The sequence below is a fragment of the Hyperolius riggenbachi genome, chromosome 1 (genome assembly GCF_040937935.1).
Source record: "Hyperolius riggenbachi isolate aHypRig1 chromosome 1, aHypRig1.pri, whole genome shotgun sequence".
Lineage (NCBI taxonomy): Eukaryota > Metazoa > Chordata > Amphibia > Anura > Hyperoliidae > Hyperolius > Hyperolius riggenbachi.
Window position 1 is genome coordinate 135001812 of NC_090646.1, and position 14489 is coordinate 135016300.

General features: G+C 45.2%; 1 long non-coding RNA gene across 2 annotated transcripts in view; it reads right to left on the reverse strand.

Annotated features, from left to right (window-relative positions):
- The window catches only part of LOC137566407 (uncharacterized), a 38782-nt gene that overhangs the window by 15714 nt on the left and 8579 nt on the right, over positions 1-14489 (reverse strand). The window contains exon 3 of one of the 2 annotated variants that reach the window (XR_011030968.1): positions 10248-10762. The exons of the other annotated variant lie outside the window; for it this stretch is intronic. This is a non-coding gene — a long non-coding RNA (uncharacterized lncRNA). Of the gene's footprint in view, positions 1-10247; positions 10763-14489 lie in introns of those variants that run through there. 2 annotated transcript variants of the gene reach the window in all.

The window sequence follows — 14489 nt, forward strand, 5'->3', positions numbered from 1 at the left end:
CCCCTAATCACCTATCAATCACCCCCCACCTATCAATCACTAACTGTCAACGCTATCTTTTAGATCAGGTCCTAAACTGCCCCCTGGGTGCGCCAGGTGATCACCCCCCTGCACCCTCAGATCCTCCCCAGACCCCCCCCCCCCGTGTACTGTATACAGCTATTCTCCCCTGTAATCACCTGTCAATCACCAATCGATCACCCCCTGTCATCACCTGTCACTGCCACCCATCAGATTAGACCCTAACCTGCCCCTTGCGGGCATCTGATCACCCACCCACACGCTCAGATCGCCCACAGGCCCACCCTCATAACACCTACCAAGTGCATTGTTTACATCTTTTCTCTCCTCTAAACACCTACTGATCACCCATCAATCACCCCCTGTCACTACCTGTCACTGCTACCCATCAGATCAGTCCCTAATCTGCCCCTTTTGGGCACCCAATCACCCGCCCACCCCCTCAGATTGCCCTGAGACCCCCTCTGATCAACTTGCCAGTGCATTGCTTGCATATATTCGACCCTGTAATTACCTTCTGATCAACTATCAGTCACCCTGTCACCCCCTGTCACTGCTACCCATCAGATTAGACCCTAATCTGCCCCTTGCGGGCACCCAATCACCCACCGGAACCCTCAGATCGCCCACAGACCCCCCCGCCAGTGCATTGCTTGCGTATATTCTCCCCTGTAATTACCTACTGATCACCTATCAATCACCCCGTCACCACCTGTCACTGCGGGCTCCTGATCACCCTCCCCCCTGCCCTTAGATCTCCCTCTGATCACTCCACCCTGCCCTAGATCACCCCCCTGCCATTGTGTACATCTAATCTCCTGTCTGTAACGCTTGATTGTGCTTTGATTGGCTCCAATTGTCTCAATTGCCCTGTGACTTAGATTGTCCCGTGATTGTTTTTTGATTGCCCCGTGATTGGTTTTTGATTGTCCCTCGAATGGTTTTTTGATTGTCCTGTTATTGGCTTCGATTGTGCTGTGATTGGCTTCGATTGTGCTGTGATTGGCTTCGATTGTCCCGTGATTGGCTTCGATTGTCCCGTGATTGGCTTCGATTGTCCCGTGATTGGTTTTCGATTGCCCCGTGATTGGCTTTGATTGCGCTGATTGGCTGTGATTGCCCTCTAATCACTCTTATTGGCTCTAATTGTGTTGTAATTGCCTTGATTGCCCTCTGATTGTCTGTGATTGTTTTGATTGCCCCCATTGCTGTCTGTTTGCCCCCTGATCACCCCCCCCCCCCCCCGGTCACTATCCTAGTGATCTAAAAACAGTGTTTTTAGTATCACTAGTGTTAACAGTTAGGCCAGTTAGCTAGGCCCCTGTGTTAGTGTCAGTTAACGCTCAGCCCACCGCACCACTGTCACTAATTAGTCGCTGATTAGCGTCATCACTGTCGCTAATCAGCATTGGTACTATATAGTATCTGTAAGTGATCATTACTGATCGCACACAGATCTATATTGGGGTCACTAGGATCCACTAAAAACGCAGTGTTTGCCGATCAGGCCTGATCGTTCGCCTGCACTTGCATTCAGCCCGCCCCACCGCAGTGATAGAATTTTTTTTTCTGATCACTGCAAAAAACACTGTACAATAGCTGTGGCACTGTAAAGATCAGTTTTGATTTTTTTTTTCAAAACTCAGTGACCACAGCTTTCTGCTCCGCAAGTACTCCCTTTTGCTAGGTAGGTGCTCTTTTTACTGGGTAGTCTCAGAGGAATACCCCCTAAATTTAGCAGCCCACCATGGCAAGAAAGGGGTATTCCGATGATGAGGTTCTCAGGTACATGGCCCAGTCGGATGAGGACGATTGGGACGTCTCATCCGACGAATCTTCTGGGTCAGAGTACGAACCTGTGGACAGCAGTGACTCGCTGACCGATAGCGATAACGAGGTTGAGGTCCCGGCTAGAGCCAGGCATACCACACACCATGTCACTGGACCGCAGGATCTGCCTCAAGGGCAGCAGAGTGGTGCTAGCGCTGGTCTGAGGTTTCATGGTGAGGCATACACAAGCAGCGCAGCATCTCCTGGACCTAGCACCAGTACTTCCGTAGACCCTGGTGAAGCGGTGAGCACCAGAAGGGAAGTTGAAACTGGTTCAGTGGCACGTGCATTAAGACCCGAGTCGCAGCCACCAAGAAAACGGGCCCGTACTACCCACAGTCTTCCAGAGGTGCTGGCAAATCCCAATCGGCAATCCCCTGGTTCCGCCGCACCCGTACTGCCCCCTTTCACCGCCCAGTCTGGAGTCCAGGTGGAGACAGATAATCTAGGAACGGCCCTAGACTTTTTTCATCTGTTCTTCACCGAGGATCTCTACGACTTAATTGTGGCTGAGACCAACCGTTATGCCACACAATACATCACCGACAACCCGGATAAGTACTATGCCCAGGCTTACCGGTGGAAACCACTCCAAGTTTCCGAACTTAAAACTTTTTTAGGTCTTCTCCTTAACATGGGTCTAGTCAAATTGAATGTATTGCGGTCTTATTGGTCTACGCTCCCAATATATCACCTGCCCATGTTCTCTGCTGTCATGTCCAGGACACGATTTGAGATGATCCTGCGCTTCCTGCACTTCAATGACAACACAACCTGTCATCGAAGTGACCACCATGCTTATGACCGGCTCCACAAAATTCGGCCCCTCATAGACCACATGTCATCAAAATTTGCAGATGCTTATACCCCTGAACAGCACATCTGTTTAGACGAGTCCCTCATACATTTTACCGGGCGCCTTGGCATCAAACAGTACATCCCAAGCAAGCGCGCCCGGTATGGGGTGAAACTGTATAAGCTCTGTGAAAGGGCCACAGGCTATACTTATGGTTTTAGGGTCTATGAGGGAAAAGACTCAAAATTGGAGCCGGTCGGATGCCCTGACTACCTGGGGAGCAGTGGCAAGATTGTGTGGGACTTGGTGTCACCTTTGTTCCAGGAGGGGTACCATCTTTATGTGGACAACTTCTACACAAGTGTGGCCCTCTATCAGCATTTAAAGATAGAAGGGATCCGCTGCTGTGGCACCGTGCGGCCTAGTCGCCGGGGCTTCCCCCAACGGCTCGTTAGTACCCGGCTTGCACGGGGGGAGAGGGCTGCCTTGTGTACAGATGACCTGCTCGCGGTGAAATGGAAGGACAAGAGGGACGTTTACCTTCTGTCCACCATTTACACAGACACGACAGTCCAAATTCAACGGGCAACTGAGATCACTGAAAAACCCCTCGCCGTCCATGACTATAATGCTTACATGGGAGGGGTGGACTTCAATGACCAGACGCTGGTATAAAAAAGTGTCTGTTTATCTAATTCAATTGGGTATTTACAACAGCTTTGTTCTCTACAGTAAGGCTGGGAGAACTGGAGCGTTCCTTAAATTCCAGGAAGACATCGTTATGGAACTCCTGTATCCAGGAGGTGCCGTGGCCCAACCCCAAAATGCAGTTAGCCGGCTGCATGAAAGGCACTATGCCTTTCCCATTCCGAGTGCCCCAAATCAACGCACCCCAAGAAAACGTTGTCGTGTCTGCAGCAGGGCTGGAACAAGGCGTGACACCTCTGTTTACTGTCCCATGTGTCCTGACCAGCCTGGCCTATGCCTAGGGCAGTGTTTTCAGAGGTATCATGAGCAGATACACTTTTAGAGAGTAGGGAACTCCAGACATAGCAGTAGGCACACAAGGGTCTCTGTGCTATTTCACACTGGCGTGATGCGTTAGAGAAAATTGCCTAGCGAAAGTCACACTTTGCGGTCCCCCCCTACGCCGGAAGTGCTTGACTTAACGCTAGTGCATGTCTACGTTACTGCATGGCTTCTGCGGCAATTTGGGTCGGCCTGGAAGTCATGTTAGTCTACGGCGACGCAGTTACTTACTAGGCCGAATGCGATTACTATCGAATGCTACTCTAGCGGTATTCCCTGAAGGTCTGTTTGGGGCGATGCGGTGCGCGTGACCCACCGGATACGCCAATATGCAGTGTGAACCCAGACATCAGGTTTCCAGAGACCCTAATACACAGTGCTGCCAGAAACCTCTCTCTGTGCGATTTGCAATTTGCACATTGTCCCATGGGGGACGAGAGGTTTGTCCTCAGAAAGGTAAAGGTAGAAAAAAAAACAAACAAAAAAAACAGGTAAGCAAAAAAGTTAATGTTTGGTTCCCAATGTTAATGTTTGGGTTAAAAATGTTCATTAAAGTTTATAAAAGTTGATGTTAATGAAGTTATTGCTTTGCTGCTTGCTTGTTTTTTGTGTGTGTTTTTCTCTCTTTTTTTCCATTCTTTAGCCTTCCAGGTGGACCGACCGACCGACCGACCGCCCAACCAGCTGCAGCACTGATGGTGCATCCAGACAGAAGCATTGTGTGTCTGTCAGATTACACACAAGTCGGTGCATGCAGCGCTGCAGGACGAGATTTCTCCTCCGCAGTAAAAAAGATACGTTTGCCGAGGCATATGAGCTGAGGGGTGGTGTTGGAGCTCCTATGCTTTGGTAAGCACTTTGTATCAAAAAAGAACTCTGGCAATGATTTGTTCATCCACATCGATCGGTGTGAATGGATAAATCGTCTTTGCCAGGGCATACGAGCTGAGTGGGTGGACGTTTTTGGGTGGCAGCTCCTATGTCCTGGCAGACGCCTTCCCCTCTTTTTTCCCCACATTTTTTTGGCAGATATTTTTTCATCCACATAGATTGATTGATTGATTGTAATTTTTCCTTTCAGCCCAGAGTGCATTACCCGTATACCCAATATAAGGAGTATAGCAGAAACTCCTAATACTGGCCATACATGTAATGATTGCAGAGACCCTAAAATGCCAGGACAGACCCCACAAATGATGCCATTTTGGAAAGAGGACACCCCAAAGTATTCCGTGAGGTGCATGGTGAGTTCAAAGAATATTTTATTTTTTGTCACAAGTTAGCAGAAATTGTTGTATGTTTTTTTCACAAAATGTCATTTTCCGCTCACTTATGACAAAAAATAAAATTTTCTATGAACTCACCATGCCCCTCATGGAATACCTTGGGGTGTCTTCTTTCCAAAATGGGGTCATTTGTGGGGTTTGTTCACGGTCCTGGCATGTGGGGGGGGGGGGGTGCTAAATTGTGAGCACCCCTGCAAAGCTTAAAGGTGCTTATTGGACTTTGGGCCCCTTTGCGCAACTAGGTTGCTAAAAAAGTGTCACACATGCGGTATTGCCATACTCAGGAGAAGTAGTATAATGTGTTTTGGGGTGTATTTTTACTCATACCCATGCTGGGTGGGAGAAATAGCTCTGTAAGTGGACAATTATGTGTAAAAAAATCAAAAAATTCTCATTTACAGAGCTATCTCTACCACCCAGCATGGGTATGTGTAAAAATACACCGCAAAACAAATTATACTACTTCTCCTGAGTACAGCGACACCTCATGTGTGGCACTTTTTTGCACCCTAACTGCGCTAAGGGGCCCAAAGTCCAATGAGTACCTTTAAGATTTCACAGGTCATTTTGCGACATTTGGTTTCAAGACTACTCCTCACGGTTTAGGGCCCCTAAAATGCCAGGGCAGTATAGGATCCCCACAAGTGACCCCATTTTAAAAAGAAGACACTCCAAGGTATTCCGTTAGGAGTATGGTGAGTTCATAGAAGATTTTATTTTTTTGTCACAAGTTAGCGGAAATTGATTTTAATTGTTTTTTTCACAAAGTGTCATTTTCCGCTAACTTGTGACAAAAAAATAAAATCTTCTATGAACTCACCATACTCCTAACGGAATACCTTGGGGTGTCTTCTTTCTAAAATGGGGTCACTTGTGGGGTTCCTATACTGCCCTGGCTTTTTAGGGGCCCTAAACCGTGAGGAGTAGTCTTGAAACCAAATGTCGCAAAATGACCTGTGAAATCCTAAAGGTACTCATTGGACTTTGGGCCCCTTAGCGCAGTTAGGGTGCCAAAAAGTGCCACACATGTGGTATCGCCGTACTCAGGAGAAGTAGTATAATGTGTTTTGGGGTGTATTTTTACACATACCCATGCTGGGTGGGAGAAATATCTCTGTAAATCACAATTTTTTAATTTTTTTACACACAATTGTCCATTTAGATATATTTCTCCCACCCCACAAGTGACCCCATTTTAGAAAGAAGACACCCCAAGGTATTCCGTTAGGAGTATGGTGAGTTCATAGAAGATTTTATTTTTTTGTCACAAGTTAGCGGAAATTGATTTTAATTCTTTTTTTCACAAAGTGTCATTTTCCGCTAACTTGTGACAAAAAATAAGATCTTCTATGAACTCACCATACTCCTAACGGAATACCTTGGGGTGTCTTCTTTCTAAAATGGGGTCACTTGAGGGGTTCCTATACTGCCCTGGGATTTTAGGGGCACTAAACCGTGAGGAGTAGTCTTGAAACCAAATGTCGCATGAAACATGACAGGTGGTTAGAAAAGGCAGAGATGCTTTAAAATGGGAAAATTCACTTTTTGCACCATAGGTTGTAAACGCTATAACTTTTACCCAATCCAATAAATATACACTGAATGTTTTTTTTTTTATCAAAGACATGTAGCAGAATAACTTTCGCGCTCAAATGTATAGGAAATTTTACTTTATTTGAAAAATGTCAGCACAGAAAGTTAAAAAAGTCATTTTTTGGACAAAATTCATGTCTTTTTTGATGAATATAATAAAAAGTAAAAATCACAGCAGCAATCAAATAGCACCAAAAGAAAGCTGTATTAGTGACAAGAAAAGGAGGTAAAATTCATTTAGGTGGTAGGTTGTATGACCGAGCAATAAACCGTGAAAGCTGCAGTGGTCTAAATGGAAAAAAAGGCTCTGGTCCTTAAGGGGTTTTATGACTGCAGTCCTTAAGTGGTTAAAGAGAACCCGAGGTGGGTTTGAAGAATATTATCTGCATACAGCGGCTGGATCTGCCTATACAGCCCAGCCTCTGTTGCTATCCCAAACCCCCCTAAGATCCCCTTGCACTCTGCAATCCCTCATACATCACAGCCACGCTGCTGACAAACAGCTTGTCAGAGCTGGCTGTGTTTATCTCTATAGTGTCAGTCTGCTGCTCTCCCCGCCTCCTGCAGAACTCCAGTCCCCGCCTGCATCCCTTCCCTCCCTGCTGATTGGAGGGAAGGGACGTGGGCAGGGACCGGAGCTATGCAGGAGGCGGGGAAGCAGCTGAGACTGACACTACAGATGTAAATACAGCCTCACAGCATGGCTGTGATTTATGAGGGATTGCAGAGTGCAGGGGGACCTTAGTGGGGTTTGGGATAGCAACAGAGGCTGGGCTGTATAGGCAGATCCAGCCTCTGTATGCAGATAACATTCTTTAAACACACCTCGGGTTCTCTTTAAGGTGACCTTCTGAGCCTCAGATCCCGAGGACACAGGTTTCATCTGAAAATAAGACAAAACTCTGTGGCGAAAATTCTGGAAGTCTGACCTAGCGCCTGAAAATTTTTCAGGGATGTTCATTTTTGGCTCACTAGGAGCCGGGGGAGGCAGAACGTTAAGTGGTGGTTGCAGCCTCTGGACAGTCTCCCTCAGCTGAGTAATCTGAGCATGCTGAGTAGCCACAGTAAGCTTCAGCTGTTCTAACTCTGCCCTTACGGTCTGAAGCTGATTAACCACCTCCTCCATCTTACTTCTTTCTGGTCTGTGTTTATGTAACGATTGGTGTCAGCAAGCACAGATATTCTGATTATTGGTGATCTGCAGTTTCACCAATAATACAGATGCTATACCTGATTATATGGTGATCTGCAGAATCACCAATAATGCAAGTATAGCGTGACACGATACAATCGTATGCAAGAGGGTGCTTGGTACAATAGAGTATCTCTATAGGGCACAGAGATACAACCTCCAGCAAGCTGGAACAGCAGACAACAATAATAATACACAGCGTAAATTCAAGTCTGTGGAAATATCCACCACACTGTAATTCCTCAGAGGTGTGGTTAACTCTGAATGGGAACCCCGTGTGTGAGATCCTCCAAAGGACGGAGTGTAGGATTCTCGGCCTCTAGCAGCAAGGGTTTGCTAGTGGCGGTCGTCTCAAAGAGGCAAGCCTCTAATAGAACCCTACAGTGGGAGACGTTCCACTGAATGGAGAAAGGTCAGACAAAATGAGGTTCGGCAACAGATCAGACGGCAGCAGTACAGAAACGTGAGACAAGAGAATAGTCGGAAACCAAGCCAATAGTCGATAACGCAATGGGCTGGCGAAGTACAGAATCAGGAAGCAGAAGAGTAGTCAAGACAGGCACAGAATCATACACGATAAATCAAGCAGTATAATATGTGTATATATTGGCGATAAACCAATATATAACACAATATCAAAGACAAGGCTGACTAGGTCTGAGTGCTGACACAGGGTATCGCAAACACAGACGAAGTGTGACTGAAAAGCACTTCCTTATATACTGCCTGGGAGAGAAGTCTCCACCCCAGGCAGCAACCAATCAGAGCAGGCTAAAATGTCAGCTGACCTCCAGGTCAGCTGACACGCTTTCTAAGAGTATAAAGGCGTGTCTGTCGTGCGCGCACCCCCCCTAGAGGCAAGATGGCAGAGCCCTGGTGAGCAGCATGCTGGTGAGTTTGGAGCAGAGTGCTCGGACGGGTTTGCGCAGTGAATGCGGACGAATTTCCGTATCCCGCGTTGGAAGGTCCGCTTGCCGGACTGGATGCGACCATATTTCCGCAATCCTATCCGGCGATGCGGATTTTTCGTTACAATAAAACAGAGAGCAGGGTAGGTGTTTTCTCTAATGTTCCCTCTGATATATATGGTAAAATACATGAGGGTGCTTCATCTCTGGTTCACTTTAAAATGCATATACAGGAAGGTACGGTAACTGAAAATCCAATATCACCCCCAAAAAGCCTAATTTGTGGCAACTACAATGCTGGTTGCTGGAGTGAACCCGGCCTTAAAGGATACCACAACTGACATGTGGCATAATGAGTTAGACATGGGTATGTACAGTGCCTAGCACACAAATAACTATGCTGTGTTCCTTTTTTTCTTTTTCTGCCTGAAAGAGGTAAATATCAGGTATGTAAGTGGCTGACTCAGTCCTAACTCAGACAGGAAGTGACTACATTGTGACCCTCACTGATAAGAATTTTCCCCTTTTTTATCTCTTTCTTGCTCTCAGAAGCCATTTTCTTCTAGGAAAGTGTTTTATAGTTGGAATTTCTTATCAGTGAAGGTCACACTGTAGTCACTTCCTGTCTGAGTCAGGACTGAGTCAGCCACTTACATACCTGATATTTACCTCTTTCAGGCAGAGAAAGAAAAAAAAGGAACACAGCCTAGTTATTTGTGTGCTAGGCACTGTACATACCCATGTCTATCTCATTATGCCACATGTCAGTTGTGGTATCCTTTAATAAAAAAAAAAGAAACCCTGGAACTGCCCCTGCTGTAATGGGAGAGAGGGGAAGGAAACTTGGTGTAATCAGGAGGGTAAGGAAACCTTTATATCATTTTAGAACAACAGTTTAAAACCAGATACTTTAATCCCTCTGATCAAATGACAATTGATATCCTTACATATTATAATTCAAAAGACTTTGTCTTCATATACATGACTTAAAATAAACTTGAGATGGAGAAAAATAAAAAATTATACATACCTGGGGTTTCCTCTGCTGCCTGGATCATCTGCTAGATGCCCTGTTAACTGCGTGAATTGGGGCATACTGTGCATGCCTGGCCATGTGCGCATGCCCCATCGCACTCCCATCACCAGGAGTGTTCTGCACCTGTGCAGTACTATTGCACAGACGCAGACCACTCCAAGCCAACAGGGGAGCGCATGCAGCCAGACTGCACCTGCGCTGACTGGCCCCGACTGTCCAAATAACCGGGCCACTTAGCAGAGGATCCAGACAGCCTGGGAAGAAGGCGAGGGACCAATTAGCCTGTAAGGGGCTGGAGGAAGCCCCAGATTTGTAACATTTTTTTTTTATGATCTCAGGTACACTTTAAGCACTAAGCAAAAAAAAAAAAAAACACATTTTAAAAACCAACCCAAGAAGTGCCTACATACATAGAAACCCCCTGGCAATACATCCCCCTTCTCTTAGGGTTGCCTGGGCGTCCCCAGTTGAACTACCAAAACAAGTGTCCACATGTATATGCAGATGTAAGAGTTCCACAGTTGTGTAGAACTTCTGATGGCCACTGACGACACCATTTGTATAATCAGAATCAACTTTATTCGCAAAGTACAACAGGTATCAACCCTGGAATTGTTTGTGGTACACACATGGCATTGGTCATAGTAACAACATAGATCAAGGTGCAAAGAACAACAGTGTAAAGTGAACATTGAAGACACACATTTATAAATTAAGGCACAAGTTCAGTAATGCAAGGATTTCAGGGAGGCTGAAGAGGAAGTCTGAAGGGTTTTGCTGGGGGAGCTTGAGTTCAGGAGGAGGACTTCTTGGGTGAAGAAGGTGCTCCTGGGCCTGGAGGTTTTAGTGAAGATTGTCCTGTAGCAGTGGCCTGAAAGAAGGAGATTGAGGAAACGACTGCCAGGCTGGGAGGCCAAGGTGCCATGCGTTATACTGTTGGCCCTTGACCTCAGTCTTGATATGTGGAGGAGGTCCAGCAATGGCAGCGGTGACCCAATGATTCTGTTAGCGGCACTGATCCCTCTTTGAAGTTTGTGCCTATCACTTGCAGGTGTTCTTGAGAAGCAGACGCTGATGGAGGAGCAGACGATAGATTTTATAGCAGCAGTGTAGAAACTGGTCAGCTTCATACCAAACTCTCTAAGTTGTCTCAGGATGAACCTTTGCTGAGCCTTCTTTTGGGTTTTGGTGGTGTTCTCACACCATCTCAGATTGTTGGTGATGGTAGTGCCTAGGAATCGGTCACTTTGTATCCTGGAGACCTCAGTGCTTTCGATAAAGACTTATAAAGACTTGAGTGTGATTGCCTTCTAAAATCCACAGTCAGTTTAATGTTAGGTACACACAATGCAATTTTCTGACAGATAAACTGTCAGAACAATTATTTCCAACATGTTCCATCTCATTTCTAGTTGATTTTGCTAACAATTTTTCATAGAAGTGCATGGAAAATCAAATGAAAATCGATCCAAAATGAGATTTCACATTTTTGAAATAATCGATCTGACAGTAAATCTGTTAGAAAATTGCATTGTGTGTACCTAGCATAACAGTTTTTGCCACATTTAGGATGAGTTTGTTGACTTTGCACTAATTGTAGGTTGTATCGATGTCTGACAGATGGTAATCCTGATAGTCATGATAACATCCGTTTGTTGTCACCAGTAAAGCCACAGGTATTAATCATAAACACAAATCAGGATCAGGTAAAATCAGAGTCCTGTCCGTGATACATTACAGGCTAGCGTATAGTAATCATATGGTGTTGTGTCGCACTATATATACTCACTGGACATGAGCCTGGAGATGCTGGCCGAATGACTGTCACATGGTATCACGGATAACTATAATGGGGTAATCTCACCCTATCCATCATCCATGTGTGGTGATGTAGTCCGTACCTTCTACTCTGATGGATATAGAGTTAGATGGACTCAGGGCCTGAGCCCACTATTGCAGTTGTGTCCGCTTTTCAGTTACACATCAATATTAGGGCCAGTACACACTGCTGCGCTTACGCTGCGCTTTTAAAATCACATGCGTTTTTTAATCGCAAGGTCTTCTGAAAAATCATGAAAATTGTGAAGACTTGTACACACTTGTGATTTTTCTATTTTCATGAAGGCTTTGCCATTTAAAAATCGCATGCAATTTTAAAAACGCATGGCAAGCGCAGCAGTGTGTACAGGCCCTATGGGCTCGTTTCCATTAGTGCAGCGCAGAAGCTGGGTGTCAGCGCGGCTTTGCGTTGCGCGGGACTCCCTGGGGCGACGTGTGCGATCCTATTCATTATAATGAATGGGATCGTGGGTGCAATTGCTCCAAAATGCAGGCAAGCATGCGCTGCGATTCAGTGGTGAATCACAGCACATACAGGGGTTCGACAAAATAATGGAAACACCTTGATAATCAACAAAATATATTTTAATATGGTATAATTACACCTTTTGCGGCAATTACAGCCTTAATTCTCCGAGGTATTGATTCATACAAATTGTGAATCATTTCCAAAGGAATTTTAGCCCATTCTTCAGTTAAAACACCCTCCAGTTCTTTTAGAGACGATGGCAGTGGAAATCGACTTCTTACTTTATATCTCTAATAATGACCATAAATGCTCAATAATGTTGAGGTCTGGGGATTGTGGTGGCCAGATGAGATGCTCAACTTCATTAGAACATTCCTCGTGCCATTCTTTAACAATTCTAGCTGTATGGATTGGAGCATTATCATCTTGAAAGATGGCATTCCCCTCCGGAAACAGTTCTTGAACCATTCCTAAATAGTCTCAACTGTTAATTCTTCCATGAAGGGAAATAATTGGCCCGGCGGATTTCCAAGAAATAGCACCCCAGATCATCGCAGAACCCGCCATGTTTTACGGTTGGGAGATGGCAGTCTGGATGAAATGCTTCTTTCGGCTGACTCCAAATGTACACTCGGCCGGAGGTTGGAAATAAGGTAAACGATTCGTCAGAGAAAATTACATTTTTCCACTGCTCGAGGGACCAATTCTGGTGGTTTCTACACCACTCTAAATGCTTTGAAACATTTGTCTTTGAGAGCAGAGGTTTTTTAATTGCAGTTCTTTCATGGAATCCAGATTTGTGCCGCTCCTGACGAACAGTTTTTGTGGAAACTGGGTTCGGTAGGTGTTCATTCAGTTCTACAGTGATTTTAGGAGCTGTGGTCTTGCAAGCTTTTCTAACAATTCGATTTAGAGTTTGACGGTCTCTCTCAGACAACTTTGACTTTTGGCCAGAACTGTACTTTGCTGAGGAAGTTTTTCCTTCTCTTTCAAAGGCAGACATTACTTTTGAGACTGTACCTCTTGAAATGCCAAGCATTTGGGCAGTTTCTGTTACAGTAGCGCCTGACATACAAGCACCAACAATTTGGCCTCTTTGAAAGTCTGAGAGATCTGCGATTTTTATAAATTATAACCAACTTTGGTTTAAGTATCTGTAAAAAACAATTATTTTAATGAAACATATCAAATAACAAAAATAATAAACAAAAAAACATTTAACATGTTTAACCTTCCTGGCGGTAAGTAAGCCGCGCAGGAGGTTTTCTCAGGCCCTGCTGGGCCGATCTGCATAATTTTTTTTTTGCTGAATGCAGCTAGCACTTTGCTAGCTACATCAGCACACCGATCGCCTATCGCCGGAGGCGATTGGAGGGGCTGGGGGGATGCCGCTGAGCAGCGGCTATCATGTATGATTTAAAAGAAAAAAGCAAAAAAACGGCAGCGCTGCCCCCTGGCGGTTTTTAATAGACCGCCAGGAGGGTTAAAGATTATGATGCTAAAATGTCAGGTGTTTCCATTATTTTGTCCAACCCCTGTATATGGAAACATCAGAGAGTGCAGTCTATGCACTCTCTGATGTCCCTGCGATCGTGTTTCCATAGGCACAGCTGCAAGCGCACCTATGGAAACGAGGCCTTACTGATGCTGAAAAGTGGACAGAAGTGCATGCATGAAGGATTGCGGCCTGGATGGACCCACCAAGTGGCTGCAGCGGTGAGGAGGATGCAGGAAGCCTCTACAGCATTCTTTGGTAAGTAAGGCCCAGTGCACACCACAAACCTGTAGCAGATCTGCAAAACGCTAGAGGTTTTTGAAGCAGATTTCAGAGCGATTCTAGGCATGTTTAGAGAGATTTTCTAAACATGCCTAGTGTTTTTTGGAGTGTTTGGTGTAGCAGATTTCATATATTGTTACAGTAAAGCTGTTACTGAACAGCTTCTGTAACAAAAAATGCCTGGAAAACCGCTCTGATCTGGCGTTTTTCAGAGCTGTTTTCCACTTTCCTATACTTTAACATTGAGGCAGAAACGCCTTAAAGGGGCACTATGGCGAAAAATGTTAACATTTTAAATATATGCAGTCAAACAAATAAGAAGTATGTTTTTTTCTAGAGTAAAATGAGCCATAGATTACTTTTCTCCAATGTTCCTGTCACTTACAGTAGGTAGTAGAAATCTGATAGAAGTGACAGGTTTTGGACTAGCCCATCTCTTCATAGGGGATTCTCAGCAAGGCTTTTATTCTTTAGAAGTCACCAGAAAACCGCTCACACCTCCCTGGGACAGTGCCGGAACCAGGACAGGCCAATCCAACAAAGTAGAGGTAAAGAAAGGGTGTCCGCACGATATCCCTTGCATCAAGTTCCTTTATTATGGACGTATCCACACCAAGCCACACATCATATAGCTGACATGTTTCGAACCGAACGGTTCTTACTCATAGCTTTTATTCTTTATAAAGATATTCCCTAAAAAGGATTTATACAAT